Source organism: Petromyzon marinus, chromosome 37 (assembly GCF_048934315.1).
Source record: "Petromyzon marinus isolate PM22_M1 ecotype Great Lakes invasive population chromosome 37, UKy_Petmar_22M1.pri1.0, whole genome shotgun sequence".
In the NCBI taxonomy this organism is placed as follows: Eukaryota; Metazoa; Chordata; class Hyperoartia; order Petromyzontiformes; family Petromyzontidae; genus Petromyzon; species Petromyzon marinus.
This window is the reverse complement of record NC_133703.1, coordinates 1695721-1721430: the sequence shown is the minus strand read 5'-3', so window position 1 is coordinate 1721430 and position 25710 is coordinate 1695721.

Sequence of the window (25710 nt, the reverse complement as noted above, 5' to 3'; positions counted from 1 at the left end):
CACAGATGTCCCAATAGATTCACAGATGTCCCAATAGTTTCACAGATTTCCCAATAGTTTCACAGATGTCCCAATAGTTTCACAGATGTCCCAGAAGTTTTACAGATATTCCAGTAGGTTAATAGATGTCCCCATAGTTTCACAGATGTTCCAATAGTTTCAAAGATGTCCCAGTAGTTTTACAGATGTCCCGCTAGTTTCACAGATGATCCCATTAGTTTCACAGATGTCCCCATAGTTTCACCGATGTCCCAATAGTTTCACAGATGTCCCAATAGTTTCACAGATGTCCCAATAAGTTCACATATGTCCCAGTAGTTTCACAGATCACCCAGTCGTTTCACAGATGCCCCAATAGTTTCACATATGTCCCATTAGTTTCACAGATGTCCCCATAGTTTCACAGATGTCCCAATAATTTAACAGATGTACCAGTAGTTTCACAGATGTCCCAATACTTTAACAGATGTCCCAAATAGTTTCACAGATGTCCCAATAGTTTCACAGATGTCCCAGAAGTTTAACAGATGTCCCAATAGTTTCACAGATGTCCCAATAGTTTCAAAGATGTCCCAGTAGTTTTACAGATGTCCCAGTAGTTTCACATATGTCCCAGTAGTTTCACAGATGCCCCAATATTTTCACATATGTCCCATTAGTTTCACAGATGTCCCCATAGTTTCACAGATGTCCCAATAATTTCACAGATGTACCAGTAGTTTCACAGATGTCCCAATAGTTTCACAGATGTCCCAATAATTTCACAGATGTCCCAGAAGTTTTACAGATATTTCAGTAGGTTAACAGATGTCCCCATAGTTTCACAGATGTCCCAATAGTTTCAAAGATGTCCCAGTAGTTTTACAGATGTCCCAGTAGTTTCACAGATGATCCCAGTAGTTTCACAGATGCCCCAATAGTTTCACATATGTCCCATTAGTTGCACAGATGTCCCCATAGTTTCACAGATGTCCCAATAAGTTCACAGATGTCCCAATAGTTTCACAGATGTCCCAATAAGTTCACATATGTCCCACTAGTGTAACAGATCACCCAGTCGTTTCACAGATGCCCCAATAGTTTCACATATGTCCCATTAGTTTCACAGATGTCCCCATAGTTTTACAGATGTCCCAATAATTTAACAGATGTACCAGTAGTTTCACAGATGTCCCAATAGTTTCACATATGTCCCATTAGTTTCACAGATGTCCCCATAGCTTCACAGATGTCCCAATAGTTTCACAGATATTACAATAGTTTCACAGATGTCCCAATAAGTTCACATATGTCCCAGTAGTTTCACAGATCACCCAGTCGTTTCACAGATGCCCCAATAGTTTCACATATGTCCCATTAGTTTCACAGATGTCCCCATAGTTTCACAGATGTCCTAATAATTTCACAGATGTACCAGTAGTTTCACAGATGTCCCAATAGTTTCACAGATGTCCCAATAGTTTCACAGATGTCCCAGGAGTTTTACAGATATTCCAGTAGGTTAACAGATGTCCCCATAGTTTCACAGATGTCCCAATAGTTTCAAAGATGTCCCAGTAGTTTTACAGATGTCCCAGTAGTTTCACAGATGATCCCAGTAGTTTCACAGATGCCCCAATAGTGTCACATATGTCCCATTAGTTGCACAGAAGTCCCCATAGTTTCACAGATGTCCCAATAGTTTCACAGATGTCCCAATAGTTTCACAGATGTCCCAATAAGTTCACATATGTCCCAGTAGTTTCACAGATCACCCAGTCGTTTCACAGATGCCCCAATAGTTTCACATATGTCCCATTAGTTTCACAGATGTCCCCATAGTTTCACAGATGTCCCAGAAGTTTAACAGATGTCCCAATAGTTTCACAGATGTCCCAATAGTTTCGCATATGTCCCATTAGTTTCACAGATGTCCCCATAGTTTCACAGATGTCCCAATAATTTAACAGATGTATCAGTAGTTTCACAGATGTCCCAATAGTTTTACAGATGTCCCAAATAGTTTCACAGATGTCCCAATAGTTTCACAGATTTCCCAGTTGTTTCACAGATGTCTCAATAGTTTCACAGATGTCCCAATAGTTTCACAGATGTCCCAATAGATTCACATATGTCCCAGTAGTTTTACAGATGTCCCAGTAGATTCACAGATGTCCCAATAGTTCAACAGATGTCCCAGTAGTTTAACAGATGTCCCAGTAGTTTCACAGATGTCCCAGTAGGTTAACAGATGTCCCCATAGTTTCACAGATGTCCCAAAAGTTTCACAGATGTCCCAATAGGTTCACATATGTCCCAGTAGTTTCACAGATGCCCCAATAGTTTCACATATGTCCCATTAGTTTCACAGATGTCCCCATAGTTTCACAGATGTCCCAATAATTTCACAGATGTACCAGTAGTTTCACAGATGTCCCAATAGTTTAACAGATCTGTCCCAAATAGTTTCACAGATGTCCCAATAGATTCACAGATGTCCCAATAGTTTCACAGATTTCCCAATAGTTTCACAGATGTCCCAATAGTTTCACAGATGTCCCAGAAGTTTTACAGATATTCCAGTAGGTTAATAGATGTCCCCATAGTTTCACAGATGTTCCAATAGTTTCAAAGATGTCCCAGTAGTTTTACAGATGTCCCGCTAGTTTCACAGATGATCCCATTAGTTTCACAGATGTCCCCATAGTTTCACCGATGTCCCAATAGTTTCACAGATGTCCCAATAGTTTCACAGATGTCCCAATAAGTTCACATATGTCCCAGTAGTTTCACAGATCACCCAGTCGTTTCACAGATGCCCCAATAGTTTCACATATGTCCCATTAGTTTCACAGATGTCCCCATAGTTTCACAGATGTCCCAATAATTTAACAGATGTACCAGTAGTTTCACAGATGTCCCAATACTTTAACAGATGTCCCAAATAGTTTCACAGATGTCCCAATAGTTTCACAGATGTCCCAGAAGTTTAACAGATGTCCCAATAGTTTCACAGATGTCCCAATAGTTTCAAAGATGTCCCAGTAGTTTTACAGATGTCCCAGTAGTTTCACATATGTCCCAGTAGTTTCACAGATGCCCCAATATTTTCACATATGTCCCATTAGTTTCACAGATGTCCCCATAGTTTCACAGATGTCCCAATAATTTCACAGATGTACCAGTAGTTTCACAGATGTCCCAATAGTTTCACAGATGTCCCAATAGATTCACATATGTCCCAGTAGTTTTACAGATGTCCCAGTAGATTCACAGATGTCCCAATAGTTCAACAGATGTCCCAGTAGTTTAACAGATGTCCCAGTAGTTTCACAGATGTCCCAGTAGGTTAACAGATGTCCCCATAGTTTCACAGATGTCCCAAAAGTTTCACAGATGTCCCAATAGGTTCACATATGTCCCAGTAGTTTCACAGATGCCCCAATAGTTTCACATATGTCCCATTAGTTTCACAGATGTCCCCATAGTTTCACAGATGTCCCAATAATTTCACAGATGTACCAGTAGTTTCACAGATGTCCCAATAGTTTAACTGATGTCCCAAATAGTTTCACAGATGTCCCAATAGATTCACAGATGTCCCAATAGTTTCACAGATTTCCCAATAGTTTCACAGATGTCCCAATAATTTCACAGATGTTCCAATAGTTTCAAAGATGTCCCAGTAGTTTTACAGATGTCCCGCTAGTTTCACAGATGATCCCAGTAGTTTCACAGATGCCCCAATAGTTTCACATATGTCCCATTAGTTTCACAGATGTCCCCATAGTTTCACCGATGTCCCAATAGTTTCACAGATGTCCCAATAGTTTCACAGATGTCCCAATAAGTTCACATATGTCCCAGTAGTTTCACAGATCACCCAGTCGTTTCACAGATGCCGCAATAGTTTCACATATGTCCCATTAGTTTCACAGATGTCCCCATAGTTTCACAGATGTCCCAATAATTTAACAGATGTACCAGTAGTTTCACAGATGTCCCAATACTTTAACAGATGTCCCAAATAGTTTCACAGATGTCCCAATAGTTTCACAGATGTCCCAGAAGTTTAAGAGATGTCCCAATAGTTTCACAGATGTCCCAATAGTTTCAAAGATGTCCCAGTAGTTTTACAGATGTCCCAGTAGTTTCACATATGTCCCAGTAGTTTCACAGATGCCCCAATATTTTCACATATGTCCCATTAGTTTCACAGATGTCCCCATAGTTTCACAGATGTCCCAATAATTTCACAGATGTACCAGTAGTTTCACAGATGTCCCAATAGTTTCACAGATGTCCCAATAATTTCACAGATGTCCCAGAAGTTTTACAGATATTCTAGTAGGTTAACAGATGTCCCCATAGTTTCACAGATGTCCCAATAGTTTCAAAGATGTCCCAGTAGTTTTACAGATGTCCCAGTAGTTTCACAGATGATCCCAGTAGATTCACAGATGCCCCAATAGTTTCACATATGTCCCATTAGTTTCACAGATGTCCCCATAGCTTCACAGATGTCCCAATAGTTTCACAGATGTCACAATAGTTTCACAGATGTCCCAATAAGTTCACATATGTCCCAGTAGTTTCACAGATCACCCAGTCGTTTCACAGATGCCCCAATAGTTTCACATATGTCCCATTAATTTCACAGATGTCCCCATAGTTTCACAGATGTCCTAATAATTTCACAGATGTACCAGTTGTTTCACAGATGTCCCAATAGTTTCACAGATGTCCCAATAGTTTCACAGATGTCCCAGGAGTTTTACAGATATTCCAGTAGGTTAACAGATGTCCCCATAGTTTCACAGATGTCCCAATAGTTTCAAAGATGTCCCAGTAGTTTCACAGATGTCCCAATAGTTTCACAGATGTCCCAATAAGTTCACATATGTCCCAGTAGTTTCACAGATCACCCAGTCGTTTCACAGATGCCCCAATAGTTTCACATATGTCCCATTAGTTTCACAGATGTCCCCATAGTTTCACAGATGTCCCAGAAGTTTAACAGATGTCCCAATAGTTTCACAGATGTCCCAATAGTTTCGCATATGTCCCATTAGTTTCACAGATGTCCCCATAGTTTCACAGATGTCCCAATAATTTAACAGATGTATCAGTAGTTTCACAGATGTCCCAATAGTTTTACAGATGTCCCAAATAGTTTCACAGATGTCCCAATAGTTTCACAGATTTCCCAGTTGTTTCACAGATGTCTCAATAGTTTCACAGATGTCCCAATAGTTTCACAGATGTCCCAATAGATTCACATATGTCCCAGTAGTTTTACAGATGTCCCAGTAGATTCACAGATGTCCCAATAGTTCAACAGATGTCCCAGTAGTTTAACAGATGTCCCAGTAGTTTCACAGATGTCCCAGTAGGTTAACAGATGTCCCCATAGTTTCACAGATGTCCCAAAAGTTTCACAGATGTCCCAATAGGTTCACATATGTCCCAGTAGTTTCACAGATGCCCCAATAGTTTCACATATGTCCCATTAGTTTCACAGATGTCCCCATAGTTTCACAGATGTCCCAATAATTTCACAGATGTACCAGTAGTTTCACAGATGTCCCAATAGTTTAACAGATCTGTCCCAAATAGTTTCACAGATGTCCCAATAGATTCACAGATGTCCCAATAGTTTCACAGATTTCCCAATAGTTTCACAGATGTCCCAATAGTTTCACAGATGTCCCAGAAGTTTTACAGATATTCCAGTAGGTTAATAGATGTCCCCATAGTTTCACAGATGTTCCAATAGTTTCAAAGATGTCCCAGTAGTTTTACAGATGTCCCGCTAGTTTCACAGATGATCCCATTAGTTTCACAGATGTCCCCATAGTTTCACCGATGTCCCAATAGTTTCACAGATGTCCCAATAGTTTCACAGATGTCCCAATAAGTTCACATATGTCCCAGTAGTTTCACAGATCACCCAGTCGTTTCACAGATGCCCCAATAGTTTCACATATGTCCCATTAGTTTCACAGATGTCCCCATAGTTTTACAGATGTCCCAATAATTTAACAGATGTACCAGTAGTTTCACAGATGTCCCAATACTTTAACAGATGTCCCAAATAGTTTCACAGATGTCCCAATAGTTTCACAGATGTCCCAGAAGTTTAACAGATGTCCCAATAGTTTCACAGATGTCCCAATAGTTTCAAAGATGTCCCAGTAGTTTTACAGATGTCCCAGTAGTTTCACATATGTCCCAGTAGTTTCACAGATGCCCCATTATTTTCACATATGTCCCATTAGTTTCACAGATGTCCCCATAGTTTCACAGATGTCCCAATAATTTCACAGATGTACCAGTAGTTTCACAGATGTCCCAATAGTTTCACAGATGTCGCAATAGATTCACATATGTCCCAGTAGTTTTACAGATGTCCCAGTAGATTCACAGATGTCCCAATAGTTCAACAGATGTCCCAGTAGTTTAACAGATGTCCCAGTAGTTTCACAGATGTCCCAGTAGGTTAACAGATGTCCCCATAGTTTCACAGATGTCCCAAAAGTTTCACAGATGTCCCAATAGGTTCACATATGTCCCAGTAGTTTCACAGATGCCCCAATAGTTTCACATATGTCCCATTAGTTTCACAGATGTCCCCATAGTTTCACAGATGTCCCAATAATTTCACAGATGTACCAGTAGTTTCACAGATGTCCCAATAGTTTAACTGATGTCCCAAATAGTTTCACAGATGTCCCAATAGATTCACAGATGTCCCAATAGTTTCACAGATTTCCCAATAGTTTCACAGATGTCCCAATAATTTCACAGATGTTCCAATAGTTTCAAAGATGTCCCAGTAGTTTTACAGATGTCCCGCTAGTTTCACAGATGATCCCAGTAGTTTCACAGATGCCCCAATAGTTTCACATATGTCCCATTAGTTTCACAGATGTCCCCATAGTTTCACCGATGTCCCAATAGTTTCACAGATGTCCCAATAGTTTCACAGATGTCCCAATAAGTTCACATATGTCCCAGTAGTTTCACAGATCACCCAGTCGTTTCACAGATGCCGCAATAGTTTCACATATGTCCCATTAGTTTCACAGATGTCCCCATAGTTTCACAGATGTCCCAATAATTTAACAGATGTACCAGTAGTTTCACAGATGTCCCAATACTTTAACAGATGTCCCAAATAGTTTCACAGATGTCCCAATAGTTTCACAGATGTCCCAGAAGTTTAACAGATGTCCCAATAGTTTCACAGATGTCCCAATAGTTTCAAAGATGTCCCAGTAGTTTTACAGATGTCCCAGTAGTTTCACATATGTCCCAGTAGTTTCACAGATGCCCCAATATTTTCACATATGTCCCATTAGTTTCACAGATGTCCCCATAGTTTCACAGATGTCCCAATAATTTCACAGATGTACCAGTAGTTTCACAGATGTCCCAATAATTTCACAGATGTCCCAGAAGTTTTACAGATATTCTAGTAGGTTAACAGATGTCCCCATAGTTTCACAGATGTCCCAATAGTTTCAAAGATGTCCCAGTAGTTTTACAGATGTCCCAGTAGTTTCACAGATGATCCCAGTAGATTCAGAGATGCCCCAATAGTTTCACATATGTCCCATTAGTTTCACAGATGTCCCCATAGCTTCACAGATGTCCCAATAGTTTCACAGATGTCACAATAGTTTCACAGATGTCCCAATAAGTTCACATATGTCCCAGTAGTTTCACAGATCACCCAGTCGTTTCACAGATGCCCCAATAGTTTCACATATGTCCCATTAATTTCACAGATGTCCCCATAGTTTCACAGATGTCCTAATAATTTCACAGATGTACCAGTTGTTTCACAGATGTCCCAATAGTTTCACAGATGTCCCAATAGTTTCACAGATGTCCCAGGAGTTTTACAGATATTCCAGTAGGTTAACAGATGTCCCCATAGTTTCACAGATGTCCCAATAGTTTCAAAGATGTCCCAGTAATTTTACAGATGTCCCAGTAGTTTCACAGATGATCCCAGTAGTTTCACAGATGCCCCAATAGTTTCACATATGTCCCATTAGTTGCACAGATGTCCCCATAGTTTCACAGATGTCCCAATAGTTTCACAGATGTCCCAATAGTTTCACAGATGTCCCAATAAGTTCACATATGTCCCACTAGTGTCACAGATCACCCAGTCGTTTCACAGATGCCCCAATAGTTTCACATATGTCCCATTAGTTTCACAGATGTCCCCATAGTTTTACAGATGTCCCAATAATTTAACAGATGTACCAGTAGTTTAACAGATGTCCCAATAGTTTAACAGATGTCCCAGTTGTTTCACAGATGTCTCAATAGTTTCACAGATGTCCCAATAGATTCACATATGTCCCAGTAGTTTTACAGATGTCCCAGTAGATTCACAGATGTCCCAATAGTTTCACAGATGTCCCAATAGGTTCACATATGTCCCAGTAGTTTCACAGATGCCCCAGGAGTTTTACAGATATTCCAGTAGGTTAACAGATGTCCCCATAGTTTCACAGATGTCCCAATAGTTTCAAAGATGTCCCAGTAGTTTTACAGATGTCCCAGTAGTTTCACAGATGATCCCAGTAGTTTCACAGATGCCCCAATAGTTTCACATATGTCCCATTAGTTGCACATGTCCCCATAGTTTCACAGATGTCCCAATAGTTTCACAGATGTCCCAATAGTTTCACAGATGTCCCAATAAGTTCACATATGTCCCACTAGTGTCACAGATCACCCAGTCGTTTCACAGATGCCCCAATAGTTTCACATATGTCCCATTAGTTTCACAGATGTCCCCATAGTTTTACAGATGTCCCAATAATTTAACAGATGTACCAGTAGTTTCACAGATGTCCCAATAGTTTCACATATGTCCCATTAGTTTCACAGATGTCCCCATAGTTTCACAGATGTCCCAATAGTTTCACAGATGTCCCAATAGTCTCACAGATGTCCCAATAAGTTCACATATGTCCCAGTAGTTTCACAGATCACCCAGTCGTTTCACAGATGCCCCAATAGTTTCACATATGTCCCATTAGTTTCACAGATGTCCCCATAGTTTCACAGATGTCCCAATAATTTAACAGATGTATCAGTAGTTTCACAGATGTCCCAATAGTTTAACAGATGTCCCAAATAGTTTCACAGATGTCCCAATAGTTTCACAGATGTCCCAGTTGTTTCACAGATGTCTCAATAGTTTCACAGATGTCCCAATAGTTTCACAGATGTCCCAATAGATTCACATATGTCCCAGTAGTTTTACAGATGTCCCAGTAGATTCACAGATGTCCCAATAGTTCAACAGATGTCCCAGTAGTTTAACAGATGTCCCAGTAGTTTCACAGATGTCCCAGTAGGTAAACAGATGTCCCCATAGTTTCACAGATGTCCCAAAAGTTTCACAGATGTCCCAATAGGTTCACATATGTCCCAGTAGTTTCACAGATGCCCCAATAGTTTCACATATGTCCCATTAGTTTCACAGATGTCCCCATAGTTTCACAGATGTCCCAATAATTTCACAGATGTACCAGTAGTTTCACAGATGTCCCAATAGTTTAACAGATGTCCCAAATAGTTTCACAGATGTCCCAATAGATTCACAGATGTCCCAATAGTTTCACAGATTTCCCAATAGTTTCACAGATGTCCCAATAGTTTCACAGATTTCCCAGAAGTTTTACAGATATTCCAGTAGGTTAACAGATGTCCCCATAGTTTCACAGATGTTCCAATAGTTTCAAAGATGTCCCAGTAGTTTTACAAATGTCCCGCTAGTTTCACAGATGATCCCAGTAGTTTCACAGATGCCCCAATAGTTTCACATATGTCCCATTAGTTGCACAGATGTCCCCATAGTTTCACAGATGTCCCAATAGTTTCACAGATGTCCCAATAGTTTCACAGATGTCCCAATAAGTTCACATATGTCCCACTAGTGTCACAGATCACCCAGTCGTTTCACAGATGCCCCAATAGTTTCACATATGTCCCATTAGTTTCACAGATGTCCCCATAGTTTTACAGATGTCCCAATAATTTAACAGATGTACCAGTAGTTTAACAGATGTCCCAATAGTTTAACAGATGTCCCAGTTGTTTCACAGATGTCTCAATAGTTTCACAGATGTCCCAATAGATTCACATATGTCCCAGTAGTTTCACAGATGCCCCAATAGTTTCACATATGTCCCATTAGTTTCACAGATGTCCCCATAGTTTCACAGATGTCCCAATAATTTCACAGATGTACCAGTAGTTTCACAGATGTCCCAATAGTTTCACAGATGTCCCAATAGTTTCACAGATGTCCCAGAAGTTTTACAGATATTCTAGTAGGTTAACAGATGTCCCCATAGTTTCACAGATGTCCCAATAGTTTCACAGATGTCCCAGTAAGTTCACATATGTCCCAGTAGTTTCACAGATCACCCAGTCGTTTCACAGATGCCCCAATAGTTTCACATATGTCCCATTAGTTTCACAGATGTCCCCATAGTTTCACAGATGTCCCAATAATTTCACAGATGTACCAGTAGTTTCACAGATGTCCCAATAGTTTCACAGATGTCCCAATAGTTTCACAGATGTCCCAGGAGTTTTACAGATATTCCAGTACGTTAACAGATGTCCCCATAGTTTCACAGATGTTCCAATAGTTTCAAAGATGTCCCAGTAGTTTTACAGATGTCCCGCTAGTTTCACAGATGATCCCAGTAGTTTCACAGATGCCCCAATAGTTTCACATATGTCCCATTAGTTGCACAGATGTCCCCATAGTTTCACAGATGTCCCAATAGTTTCACAGATGTCCCAATACTTTCACAGATGTCCCAATAAGTTCACATATGTCCCACTAGTGTCACAGATCACCCAGTCCTTTCACAGATGCCCCAATAGTTTCACATATGTCCCATTAGTTTCACAGATGTCCCCATAGTTTTACAGATGTCCCAATAATTTAACAGATGTACCAGTAGTTTAACAGATGTCCCAATAGTTTAACAGATGTCCCAGTTGTTTCACAGATGTCTCAATAGTTTCACAGATGTCCCAATAGATTCACATATGTCCCAGTAGTTTTACAGATGTCCCAGTAGATTCACAGATGTCCCAATAGTTTCACAGATGTCCCAATAGGTTCACATATGTCCCAGTAGTTTCACAGATGCCCCAATAGTTTCACATATGTCCCATTAGTTGCACATGTCCCCATAGTTTCACAGATGTCCCAATAGTTTCACAGATGTCCCAATAGTTTCACAGATGTCCCAATAAGTTCACATATGTCCCACTAGTGTCACAGATCACCCAGTCGTTTCACAGATGCCCCAATAGTTTCACATATGTCCCATTAGTTTCACAGATGTCCCCATAGTTTTACAGATGTCCCAATAATTTAACAGATGTACCAGTAGTTTCACAGATGTCCCAATAGTTTCACATATGTCCCATTAGTTTCACAGATGTCCCCATAGTTTCACAGATGTCCCAATAGTTTCACAGATGTCCCAATAGTCTCACAGATGTCCCAATAAGTTCACATATGTCCCAGTAGTTTCACAGATCACCCAGTCGTTTCACAGATGCCCCAATAGTTTCACATATGTCCCATTAGTTTCACAGATGTCCCCATAGTTTCACAGATGTCCCAATAATTTACAGATGTATCAGTAGTTTCACAGATGTCCCAATAGTTTAACAGATGTCCCAAATAGTTTCACAGATGTCCCAATAGTTTCACAGATGTCCCAGTTGTTTCACAGATGTCTCAATAGTTTCACAGATGTCCCAATAGTTTCACAGATGTCCCAATAGATTCACATATGTCCCAGTAGTTTTACAGATGTCCCAGTAGATTCACAGATGTCCCAATAGTTCAACAGATGTCCCAGTAGTTTAACAGATGTCCCAGTAGTTTCACAGATGTCCCAGTAGGTTAACAGATGTCCCCATAGTTTCACAGATGTCCCAAAAGTTTCACAGATGTCCCAATAGGTTCACATATGTCCCAGTAGTTTCACAGATGCCCCAATAGTTTCACATATGTCCCATTAGTTTCACAGATGTCCCCATAGTTTCACAGATGTCCCAATAATTTCACAGATGTACCAGTAGTTTCACAGATGTCCCAATAGTTTAACAGATGTCCCAAATCGTTTCACAGATGTCCCAATAGATTCACAGATGTCCCAATAGTTTCACAGATTTCCCAATAGTTTCACAGATGTCCCAATAGTTTCACAGATTTCCCAGAAGTTTTACAGATATTCCAGTAGGTTAACAGATGTCCCCATAGTTTCGCAGATGTTCCAATAGTTTCAAAGATGTCCCAGTAGTTTTACAGATGTCCCGCTAGTTTCACAGATGATCCCAGTAGTTTCACAGATGCCCCAATAGTTTCACATATGTCCCATTAGTTGCACAGATGTCCCCATAGTTTCACAGATGTCCCAATAGTTTCACAGATGTCCCAATAGTTTCACAGATGTCCCAATAGTTTCACAGATGTCCCAATAAGTTCACATATGTCCCACTAGTGTCACAGATCACCCAGTCGTTTCTCAGATGCCCCAATAGTTTCACATATGTCCCATTAGTTTCACAGATGTCCCCATAGTTTCACAGATGTCCCAATAATTTCACAGATGTACCAGTAGTTTCACAGATGTCCCAATAGTTTCACAGATGTTCCAATAGTTTCACAGATGTCCCAGGAGTTTTACAGATATTCCAGTAGGTTAACAGATGTCCCCATAGTTTCACAGATGTTCCAATAGTTTCAAAGATGTCCCAGTAGTTTTACAGATGTCCCGCTATTTTCACAGATGATCCCAGTAGTTTCACAGATGCCCCAATAGTTTCACATATGTCCCAGTAGTTGCACAGATGTCCCCATAGTTTCACAGATGTCCCAATAGTTTCACAGATGTCCCAATAGTTTCACAGATGTCCCAATAAGTTCACATATGTCCCACTAGTGTCACAGATCACCCAGTCGTTTCACAGATGCCCCAATAGTTTCACATATGTCCCATTAGTTTCACAGATGTCCCCATAGTTTTACAGATGTCCCAATAATTTAACAGATGTACCAGTAGTTTAACAGATGTCCCAATAGTTTAACAGATGTCCCAGTTGTTTCACAGATGTCTCAATAGTTTCACAGATGTCCCAATGGATTCACATATGTCCCACTAGTTTTACAGATGTCCCAGTAGATTCACAGATGTCCCAATAGTTTCACAGATGTCCCAATAGGTTCACATATGTCCCAGTAGTTTCACAGATGCCCCAATAGTTTCACATATGTCCCATTAGTTGCACATGTCCCCATAGTTTCACAGATGTCCCAATAGTTTCACAGATGTCCCAATAGTTTCACAGATGTCCCAATAAGTTCATATATGTCCCACTAGTGTCACAGATCACCCAGTCGTTTCACAGATGCCCCAATAGTTTCACATATGTCCCATTAGTTGCACAGATGTCCCCATAGTTTCACAGATGTCCCAAAAGTTTCACAGATGTCCCAATAGTTTCACAGATGTCCCAATAGTTTCACAGATGTCCCAATAAGTTCACATATGTCCCACTAGTGTCACAGATCACCCAGTCGTTTCTCAGATGCCCCAATAGTTTCACATATGTCCCATTAGTTTCACAGATGTCCCCATAGTTTCACAGATGTCCCAATAATTTCACAGATGTACCAGTAGTTTCACAGATGTCCCAATAGTTTCACAGATGTTCCAATAGTTTCACAGATGTCCCAGGAGTTTTACAGATATTCCAGTAGGTTAACAGATGTCCCCATAGTTTCACAGATGTTCCAATAGTTTCAAAGATGTCCCAGTAGTTTTACAGATGTCCCGCTAGTTTCACAGATGATCCCAGTAGTTTCACAGATGCCCCAATAGTTTCACATATGTCCCATTAGTTGCACAGATGTCCCCATAGTTTCACAGATGTCCCAATAGTTTCACAGATGTCCCAATAGTTTCACAGATGTCCCAATAAGTTCACATATGTCCCACTAGTGTCACAGATCACCCAGTCGTTTCACAGATGCCCCAATAGTTTCACATATGTCCCATTAGTTTCACAGATGTCCCCATAGTTTTACAGATGTCCCAATAATTTAACAGATGTACCAGTAGCTTAACAGATGTCCCAATAGTTTAACAGGTGTCCCAGTTGTTTCACAGATGTCTCAATAGTTTCACAGATGTCCCAATAGATTCACATATGTCCCAGTAGTTTTACAGATGTCCCAGTAGATTCACAGATGTCCCAATAGTTTCACAGATGTCCCAATAGGTTCACATATGTCCCAGTAGTTTCACAGATGCCCCAATAGTTTCACATATGTCCCATTAGTTGCACATGTCCCCATAGTTTCACAGATGTCCCAATAGTTTCACAGATGTCCCAATAGTTTCACAGATGTCCCAATAAGTTCATATATGTCCCACTAGTGTCACAGATCACCCAGTCGTTTCACAGATGCCCCAATAGTTTCACATATGTCCCATTAGTTTCACAGATGTCCCCATAGTTTTACAGATGTCCCAATAATTTAACAGATGTACCAGTAGTTTCACAGATGTCCCAATAGTTTCACATATGTCCCATTAGTTTCACAGATGTCCCCATAGTTTCACAGATGTCCCAATAGTTTCACAGATGTCCCAATAGTCTCACAGATGTCCCAATAAGTTCACATATGTCCCAGTAGTTTCACAGATCACCCAGTCGTTTCACAGATGCCCCAATAGTTTCATATATGTCCCATTAGTTTCACAGATGTCCCCATAGTTTCACAGATGTCCCAATAATTTAACAGATGTATCAGTAGTTTCACAGATGTCCCAATAGTTTAACAGATGTCCCAAATAGTTTCACAGATGTCCCAATAGTTTCACAGATGTCCCAGTTGTTTCACAGATGTATCAATAGTTTCACAGATGTCCCAATAGTTTCACAGATGTCCCAATAGATTCACATATGTCCCAGTAGTTTTACAGATGTCCCAGTAGATTCACAGATGTCCCAATAGTTCAACAGATGTCCCAGTAGTTTAACAGATGTCCCAGTAGTTTCACAGATGTCCCAGTAGGTTAACAGATGTCCCCATAGTTTCACAGATGTCCCAAAAGTTTCACAGATGTCCCAATAGGTTCACATATGTCCCAGTAGTTTCACAGATGCCCCAATAGTTTCACATATGTCCCATTAGTTTCACAGATGTCCCCATAGTTTCACAGATGTCCCAATAATTTCACAGATGTACCAGTAGTTTCACAGATGTTCCAATAGTTTAACAGATGTCCCAAATAGTTTAACAGATGTCCCAATAGACTCACAGATGTCCCAATAGTTTCACAGATTTCCCAATAGTTTCACAGATGTCCCAATAGTTTCACAGATTTCCCAGAAGTTTTACAGATATTCCAGTAGGTTAACAGATGTCCCCATAGTTTCACAGATGTTCCAATAGTTTCAAAGATGTCCCAGTAGTTTTACAGATGTCCCGCTAGTTTCACAGATGATCCCAGTAGTTTCACAGATGCCCCAATAGTTTCACATATGTCCCATTAGTTGCACAGATGTCCCCATAGTTTCACAGATGTCCCAATAGTTTCACAGATGTCCCAATAGTTTCACAGATGTCCCAATAAGTTCACAAATGTCCCACTAGTGTCACAGATCACCCAGTCGTTTCACAGATGCCCCAATAGTTTCACATATGTCCCATTAGTTTCACAGATGTCCCCATAGTTTTACAGATGTCCCAATAATTTAACAGATGTACCAGTAGTTTAACAGATGTCCCAATAGTTTAACAGATGTCCCAGTTGTTTCACAGATGTCTCAATAGTTTCACAGATGTCCCAATAGATTCACATATGTCCCAGTAGTTTTACAGATGTCCCAGTAGATTCACAGATGTCCCAATAGTTTCACAGATGTCCCAATAGGTTCACATATGTCCCAGTAGTTTCACAGATGCCCCAATAGTTTCACATATGTCCCATTAGTTGCACATGTCCCCATAGTTTCACAGATGTCCCAATAGTTTCACAGATGTCCCAATAGATTCACAGATGTCCCAATAAGTTCACATATATCCCACTAGTGTCACAGATCACCCAGTAGTTTCACAGATCTCCCAATAGTTTAACATATGTCCCATTAGTTTCACAGATGTCCCCATAGTTTCACAGATGTTCCAATAGTTTCACAGATGTCCCAATAGTCTCACAGATGTCCCAATAAGTTCACATATGTCCCAGTAGTTTCACAGATCACCCAGTCGTTTCACAGATGCCCCAATAGTTTCACATATGTCCCATTAGTTTCACAGATGTCCCCATAGTTTCACAGATGTCCCAATAATTTAACAGATGTATCAGTAGTTTCACAGATGTCCCAATAGTTTAACAGATGTCCCAAATAGTTTCACAGATGTCCCAATAGTTTCACAGATGTCCCAGTTGTTTCACAGATGTCTCAATAGTTTCACAGATGTCCCAATAGTTTCACAGATGTCCCAATAGATTCACATATGTCCCAGTAGTTTTACAGATGTCCCAGTAGGTTAACAGATGTCCCCATAGTTTCACAGATGTCCCAAAAGTTTCACAGATGTCCCAATAGGTTCACATATGTCCCAGTAGTTTCACAGATGCCCCAATAGTTTCACATATGTCCCATTAGTTTCACAGATGTCCCCATAGTTTCACAGATGTCCTAATAATTTCACAGATGTACCAGTAGTTTCACAGATGTCCCAATAGTTTAAAAGATGTCCCAAATAGTTTCACAGATGTCCCAATAGATTCACAGATGTCCCAATAGTTTCACAGATTTCCCAATAGTTTCACAGATGTCCCAATAGTTTCACAGATTTCCCAGATGTTTTACAGATATTCCAGTAGGTTAACAGATGTCCCCATAGTTTCACAGATGTTCCAATAGTTTCAAAGATGTCCCAGTAGTTTTACAGATGTCCCGCTAGTTTCACAGATGATCCCAGTAGTTTCACAGATGCCCCAATAGTTTCACATATGTCCCATTAGTTGCACAGATGTCCCCATAGTTTCACAGATGTCCCAATAGTTTCACAGATGTCCCAATAGTTTCACAGATGTCCCAATAAGTTCACATATGTCCCACTAGTGTCACAGATCACCCAGTCGTTTCACAGATGCCCCAATAGTTTCACATATGTCCCATTAGTTTCACAGATGTCCCCATAGTTTTACAGATGTCCCAATAATTTAACAGATGTACCAGTAGTTTAACAGATGTCCCAATAGTTTAACAGATGTCCCAGTTGTTTCACAGATGTCTCAATAGTTTCACAGATGTCCCAATAGATTCACATATGTCCCAGTAGTTTTACAGATGTCCCAGTAGATTCACAGATGTCCCAATAGTTTCACAGATGTCCCAATAGGTTCACATATGTCCCAGTAGTTTCACAGATGCCCCAATAGTTTCACATATGTCCCATTAGTTTCACAGATGTCCCCATAGTTTCACAGATGTCCCAATAATTTCACAGATGTACCAGTAGTTTCACAGATGTCCCAATAGTTTCACAGATGTCCCAATAGTTTCACAGATGTCCCAGAAGTTTTACAGATATTCCAGTAGGTTAACAGATGTCCCCATAGTTTCACAGATGTCCCAATAGTTTCACAGATGTCCCAATAAGTTCACATATGTCCCAGTAGTTTCACAGATCACCCAGTCGTTTCACAGATGCCCCAATAGTTTCACATATGTCCCATTAGTTTCACAGATGTCCCCATAGTTTCACAGATGTCCCAATAATTTCACAGATGTACCAGTAGTTTCACAGATGTCCCAATAGTTTCACAGATGTCCCAATAGTTTCACAGATGTCCCAGGAGTTTTACAGATATTCCAGTAGGTTAACAGATGTCCCCATAGTTTCACAGATGTTCCAATAGTTTCAAAGATGTCCCAGTAGTTTTACAGATGTCCCGCTAGTTTCACAGATGATCCCAGTAGTTTCACAGATGCCCCAATAGTTTCACATATGTCCCATTAGTTGCACAGATGTCCCCATAGTTTCACAGATGTCCCAATAGTTTCACAGATGTCCCACTAGTGTCACAGATCACCCAGTCGTTTCACAGATGCCCCAATAGTTTCACATATGTCCCATTCGTTTCACAGATGTCCCCATAGTTTTACAGATGTCCCAATAATTTAACAGATGTACCAGTAGTTTAACAGATGTCCCAATAGTTTAACAGATGTCCCAGTTGTTTCACAGATGTCTCAATAGTTTCACAGATGTCCCAATAGATTCACATATGTCCCAGTAGTTTTACAGATGTCCCAGTAGATTCACAGATGTCCCAATAGTTTCACAGATGTCCCAATAGGTTCACATATGTCCCAGTAGTTTCACAGATGCCCCAATAGTTTCACATATGTCCCATTAGTTTCACAGATGTCCCCATAGTTTCACAGATGTCCCAATAATTTCACAGATGTACCAGTAGTTTCACAGATGTCCCAATAGTTTCACAGATGTCCCAATAGTTTCACAGATGTCCCAGAAGTTTTACAGATATTCCAGTAGGTTAACAGATGTCCCCATAGTTTCACAGATGTCCCAATAGTTTCACAGATGTCCCAATAAGTTCACATATGTCCCAGTAGTTTCACAGATCACCCAGTCGTTTCACAGATGCCCCAATAGTTTCACATATGTCCCATTAGTTTCACAGATGTCCCCATAGTTTCACAGATGTCCCAATAATTTCACAGATGTACCAGTAGTTTCACAGATGTCCCAATAGTTTCACAGATGTCCCAATAGTTTCACAGATGTCCCAGGAGTTTTACAGATATTCCAGTAGGTTAACAGATGTCCCCATAGTTTCACAGATGTCCCAATAGTTTCAAAGATGTCCCAGTAGTTTTACAGATGTCCCAGTAGTTTCACAGATGATCCCAGTAGTTTCACAGATGCCCCAATAGTTTCACATATGTCCCATTAGTTGCACAGATGTCCCCATAGTTTCACAGATGTCCCAATAGTTTCACAGATGTCCCAATAGTCTCACAGATGTCCCAATAAATTCACATATGTCCCAGTAGTTTCACAGATCACCCAGTCGTTTCACAGATGCCCCAATAGTTTCACATATGTCCCATTAGTTTCACAGATGTCCCCATAGTTTCACAGATGTCCCAATAATTTAACAGATGTATCAGTAGTTTCACAGATGTCCCAATAGTTTAACAGATGTCCCAAATAGTTTCACAGATGTCCCAATAGTTTCACAGATGTCCCAGTTGTTTCACAGATGTCTCAATAGTTTCACAGATGTCCCAATAGTTTCACAGATGTCCCAATAGATTCACATATGTCCCAGTAGTTTTACAGATGTCCCAGTAGATTCACAGATGTCCCAATAGTTCAACAGATGTCCCAGTAGTTTAACAGATGTCCCAGTAGTTTCACAGATGTCCCAGTAGGTTAACAGATGTCCCCATAGTTTCACAGATGTCCCAATAATTTCACAGATGTACCAGTAGTTTCACAGATGTCCCAATAGTTTAACAGATGTCCCAAATAGTTTCACAGATGTCCCAATAGATTCACAGATGTCCCAATAGTTTCACAGATTTCCCAATAGTTTCACAGATGTCCCAATAGTTTCACAGATGTCCCAGAAGTTTTACAGATATTCCAGTAGGTTAACAGATGTCCCCATAGTTTCACAGATGTTCCAATAGTTTCAAAGATGTCCCAGTAGTTTTACAGATGTCCCGCTAGTTTCACAGATGATCCCAGTAGTTTCACAGATGCCCCAATAGTTTCACATATGTCCCATTAGTTGCACAGATGTCCCCATAGTTTCACAGATGTCCCAATAGTTTCACAGATGTCCCAATAGTTTCACAGATGTCCCAATAAGTTCACATATGTCCCACTAGTGTCACAGATCACCCAGTCGTTTCACAGATGCCCCAATAGTTTCACATATGTCCCATTCGTTTCACAGATGTCCCCATAGTTTTACAGATGTCCCAATAATTTAACAGATGTACCAGTAGTTTAACAGATGTCCCAATAGTTTAACAGATGTCCCAGTTGTTTCACAGATGTCTCAATAGTTTCACAGATGTCCCAATAGATTCACATATGTCCCAGTAGTTTTACAGATGTCCCAGTAGATTCACAGATGTCCCAATAGTTTCACAGATGTCCCAATAGGTTCACATATGTCCCAGTAGTTTCACAGATGCCCCAATAGTTTCACATATGTCCCATTAGTTTCACAGATGTCCCCATAGTTTCACAGATGTCCCAATAATTTCACAGATGTACCAGTAGTTTCACAGATGTCCCAATAGTTTCACAGATGTCCCAATAGTTTCACAGATGTCCCAGAAGTTTTACAGATATTCCAGTAGGTTAACAGATGTCCCCATAGTTTCACAGATGTCCCAATAGTTTCACAGATGTCCCAATAAGTTCACATATGTCCCAGTAGTTTCACAGATCACCCAGTCGTTTCACAGATGCCCCAATAGTTTCACATATGTCCCATTAGTTTCACAGATGTCCCCATAGTTTCACAGATGTCCCAATAATTTCACAGATGTACCAGTAGTTTCACAGATGTCCCAATAGTTTCACAGATGTCCCAATAGTTTCACAGATGTCCCAGGAGTTTTACAGATATTCCAGTAGGTTAACAGATGTCCCCATAGTTTCACAGATGTCCCAATAGTTTCAAAGATGTCCCAGTAGTTTTACAGATGTCCCAGTAGTTTCACAGATGATCCCAGTAGTTTCACAGATGCCCCAATAGTTTCACATATGTCCCATTAGTTGCACAGATGTCCCCATAGTTTCACAGATGTCCCAATAGTTTCACAGATGTCCCAATAGTCTCACAGATGTCCCAATAAATTCACATATGTCCCAGTAGTTTCACAGATCACCCAGTCGTTTCACAGATGCCCCAATAGTTTCACATATGTCCCATTAGTTTCACAGATGTCCCCATAGTTTCACAGATGTCCCAATAATTTAACAGATGTATCAGTAGTTTCACAGATGTCCCAATAGTTTAACAGATGTCCCAAATAGTTTCACAGATGTCCCAATAGTTTCACAGATGTCCCAGTTGTTTCACAGATGTCTCAATAGTTTCACAGATGTCCCAATAGTTTCACAGATGTCCCAATAGATTCACATATGTCCCAGTAGTTTTACAGATGTCCCAGTAGATTCACAGATGTCCCAATAGTTCAACAGATGTCCCAGTAGTTTAACAGATGTCCCAGTAGTTTCACAGATGTCCCAGTAGGTTAACAGATGTCCCCATAGTTTCACAGATGTCCCAATAATTTCACAGATGTACCAGTAGTTTCACAGATGTCCCAATAGTTTAACAGATGTCCCAAATAGTTTCACAGATGTCCCAATAGATTCACAGATGTCCCAATAGTTTCACAGATTTCCCAATAGTTTCACAGATGTCCCAATAGTTTCACAGATGTCCCAGAAGTTTTACAGATATTCCAGTAGGTTAACAGATGTCCCCATAGTTTCACAGATGTTCCAATAGTTTCAAAGATGTCCCAGTAGTTTTACAGATGTCCCGCTAGTTTCACAGATGATCCCAGTAGTTTCACAGATGCCCCAATAGTTTCACATATGTCCCATTAGTTTCACAGATGTCCCCATAGTTTCACCGATGTCCCAATAGTTTCACAGATGTCCCAATAGTTTCACAGATGTCCCAATAAGTTCACATATGTCCCAGCAGTTTCACAGATCACCCAGTCGTTTCACAGATGCCCCAATAGTTTCACATATGTCCCATTAGTTTCACAGATGTCCCCATAGTTTCACAGATGTCCCAATAATTTAACAGATGTACCAGTAGTTTCACAGATGTCCGAATACTTTAACAGATGTCCCAAATAGTTTCACAGATGTCCCAATAGTTTCACAGATGTCCCAGAAGTTTAACAGATGTCCCAATAGTTTCACAGATGTCCCAATAGTTTCAAAGATGTCCCAGTAGTTTTACAGATGTCCCAGTAGTTTCACATATGTCCCAGTAGTTTCACAGATGCCCCAATATTTTCACATATGTCCCATTAGTTTCACAGATGTCCCCATAGTTTCACAGATGTCCCAATAATTTCACAGATGTACCAGTAGTTTCACAGATGTCCCAATAGTTTCACAGATGTCCCAATAATTTCACAGATGTCCCAGAAGTTTTACAGATATTCCAGTAGGTTAACAGATGTCCCCATAGTTTTACAGATGTCCCAATAATTTAACAGATGTACCAGTAGTTTCACAGATGTCCCAATAGTTTAACATATGTCCCATTAGTTTCACAGATGTCCCCATAGTTTCACAGATGTCCCAATAGTTTCACAGATGTCCCAATAGTCTCACAGATGTCCCAATAAGTTCACATATGTCCCAGTAGTTTCACAGATCACCCAGTCGTTTCACAGATGCCCCAATAGTTTCACATATGTCCCATTAGTTTCACAGATGTCCCCATAGTTTCACAGATGTCCCAATAATTTCACAGATGTACCAGTAGTTTCACAGATGTCCCAATAGTTTCACAGATGTCCCAATAGTTTCACAGATGTCCCAGGAGTTTTACAGATATTCCAGTAGGTTAACAGATGTCCCCATAGTTTCACAGATGTCCCAATAGTTTCAAAGATGTCCCAGTAGTTTTACAGATGTCCCAGTAGTTTCACAGATGATCCCAGTAGTTTCACAGATGCCCCAATAGTTTCACATATGTCCCATTAGTTGCACAGATGTCCCCATAGTTTCACAGATGTCCCAATAGTTTCACAGATGTCCCAATAGTCTCACAGATGTCCCAATAAATTCACATATGTCCCAGTAGTTTCACAGATCACCCAGTCGTTTCACAGATGCCCCAATAGTTTCACATATGTCCCATTAGTTTCACAGATGTCCCCATAGTTTCACAGATGTCCCAATAATTTAACAGATGTATCAGTAGTTTCACAGATGTCCCAATAGTTTAACAGATGTCCCAAATAGTTTCACAGATGTCCCAATAGTTTCACAGATGTCCCAGTTGTTTCACAGATGTCTCAATAGTTTCACAGATGTCCCAATAGTTTCACAGATGTCCCAATAGATTCACATATGTCCCAGTAGTTTTACAGATGTCCCAGTAGATTCACAGATGTCCCAATAGTTCAACAGATGTCCCAGTAGTTTAACAGATGTCCCAGTAGTTTCACAGATGTCCCAGTAGGTTAACAGATGTCCCCATAGTTTCACAGATGTCCCAATAATTTCACAGATGTACCAGTAGTTTCACAGATGTCCCAATAGTTTAACAGATGTCCCAAATAGTTTCACAGATGTCCCAATAGATTCACAGATGTCCCAATAGTTTCACAGATTTCCCAATAGTTTCACAGATGTCCCAATAGTTTCACAGATGTCCCAGAAGTTTTACAGATATTCCAGTAGGTTAACAGATGTCCCCATAGTTTCACAGATGTTCCAATAGTTTCAAAGATGTCCCAGTAGTTTTACAGATGTCCCGCTAGTTTCACAGATGATCCCAGTAGTTTCACAGATGCCCCAATAGTTTCACATATGTCCCATTAGTTTCACAGATGTCCCCATAGTTTCACCGATGTCCCAATAGTTTCACAGATGTCCCAATAGTTTCACAGATGTCCCAATAAGTTCACATATGTCCCAGCAGTTTCACAGATCACCCAGTCGTTTCACAGATGCCCCAATAGTTTCACATATGTCCCATTAGTTTCACAGATGTCCCCATAGTTTCACAGATGTCCCAATAATTTAACAGATGTACCAGTAGTTTCACAGATGTCCGAATACTTTAACAGATGTCCCAAATAGTTTCACAGATGTCCCAATAGTTTCACAGATGTCCCAGAAGTTTAACAGATGTCCCAATAGTTTCACAGATGTCCCAATAGTTTCAAAGATGTCCCAGTAGTTTTACAGATGTCCCAGTAGTTTCACATATGTCCTAGTAGTTTCACAGATGCCCCAATATTTTCACATATGTCCCATTAGTTTCACAGATGTCCCCATAGTTTCACAGATGTCCCAATAATTTCACAGATGTACCAGTAGTTTCACAGATGTCCCAATAGTTTCACAGATGTCCCAATAATTTCACAGATGTCCCAGAAGTTTTACAGATATTCCAGTAGGTTAACAGATGTCCCCATAGTTTTACAGATGTCCCAATAATTTAACAGATGTACCAGTAGTTTCACAGATGTCCCAATAGTTTAACATATGTCCCATTAGTTTCACAGATGTCCCCATAGTTTCACAGATGTCCCAATAGTTTCACAGATGTCCCAATAGTCTCACAGATGTCCCAATAAGTTCACATATGTCCCAGTAGTTTCACAGATCACCCAGTCGTTTCACAGATGCCCCAATAGTTTCACATATGTCCCATTAGTTTCACAGATGTCCCCATAGTTTCACAGATGTCCCAATAATTTCACAGATGTACCAGTAGTTTCACAGATGTCCCAATAGTTTCACAGATGTCCCAATAGTTTCACAGATGTCCCAGGAGTTTTACAGATATTCCAGTAGGTTAACAGATGTCCCCATAGTTTCACAGATGTCCCAATAGTTTCAAAGATGTCCCAGTAGTTTTACAGATGTCCCAGTAGTTTCACAGATGATCCCAGTAGTTTCACAGATGCCCCAATAGTTTCACATATGTCCCATTAGTTGCACAGATGTCCCCATAGTTTCACAGATGTCCCAATAGTTTCACAGATGTCCCAATAGTCTCACAGATGTCCCAATAAGTTCACATATGTCCCAGTAGTTTCACAGATCACCCAGTCGTTTCACAGATGCCCCAATAGTTTCACATATGTCCCATTAGTTTCACAGATGTCCCCATAGTTTCACAGATGTCCCAATAATTTAACAGATGTATCAGTAGTTTCACAGATGTCCCAATAGTTTAACAGATGTCCCAAATAGTTTCACAGATGTCCCAATAGTTTCACAGATGTCCCAGTTGTTTCACAGATGTCTCAATAGTTTCACAGATGTCCCAATAGTTTCACAGATGTCCCAATAGATTCACATATGTCCCAGTAGTTTTACAGATGTCCCAGTAGATTCACAGATGTCCCAATAGTTCAACAGATGTCCCAGTAGTTTAACAGATGTCCCAGTAGTTTCACAGATGTCCCAGTAGGTTAACAGATGTCCCCATAGTTTCACAGATGTCCCAATAATTTCACAGATGTACCAGTAGTTTCACAGATGTCCCAATAGTTTAACAGATGTCCCAAATAGTTTCACAGATGTCCCAATAGATTCACAGATGTCCCAATAGTTTCACAGATGTCCCAATAGTTTCACAGATGTCCCAATAGTTTCACAGATGTCCCAGGAGTTTTACAGATATTCCAGTAGGTTAACAGATGTCCCCATAGTTTCACAGATGTTCCAATAGTTTCAAAGATGTCCCAGTAGTTTTACAGATGTCCCGCTAGTTTCACAGATGATCCCAGTAGTTTCACAGATGCCCCAATAGTTTCACATATGTCCCATTAGTTGCACAGATGTCCCCATAGTTTCACAGATGTCCCAATAGTTTC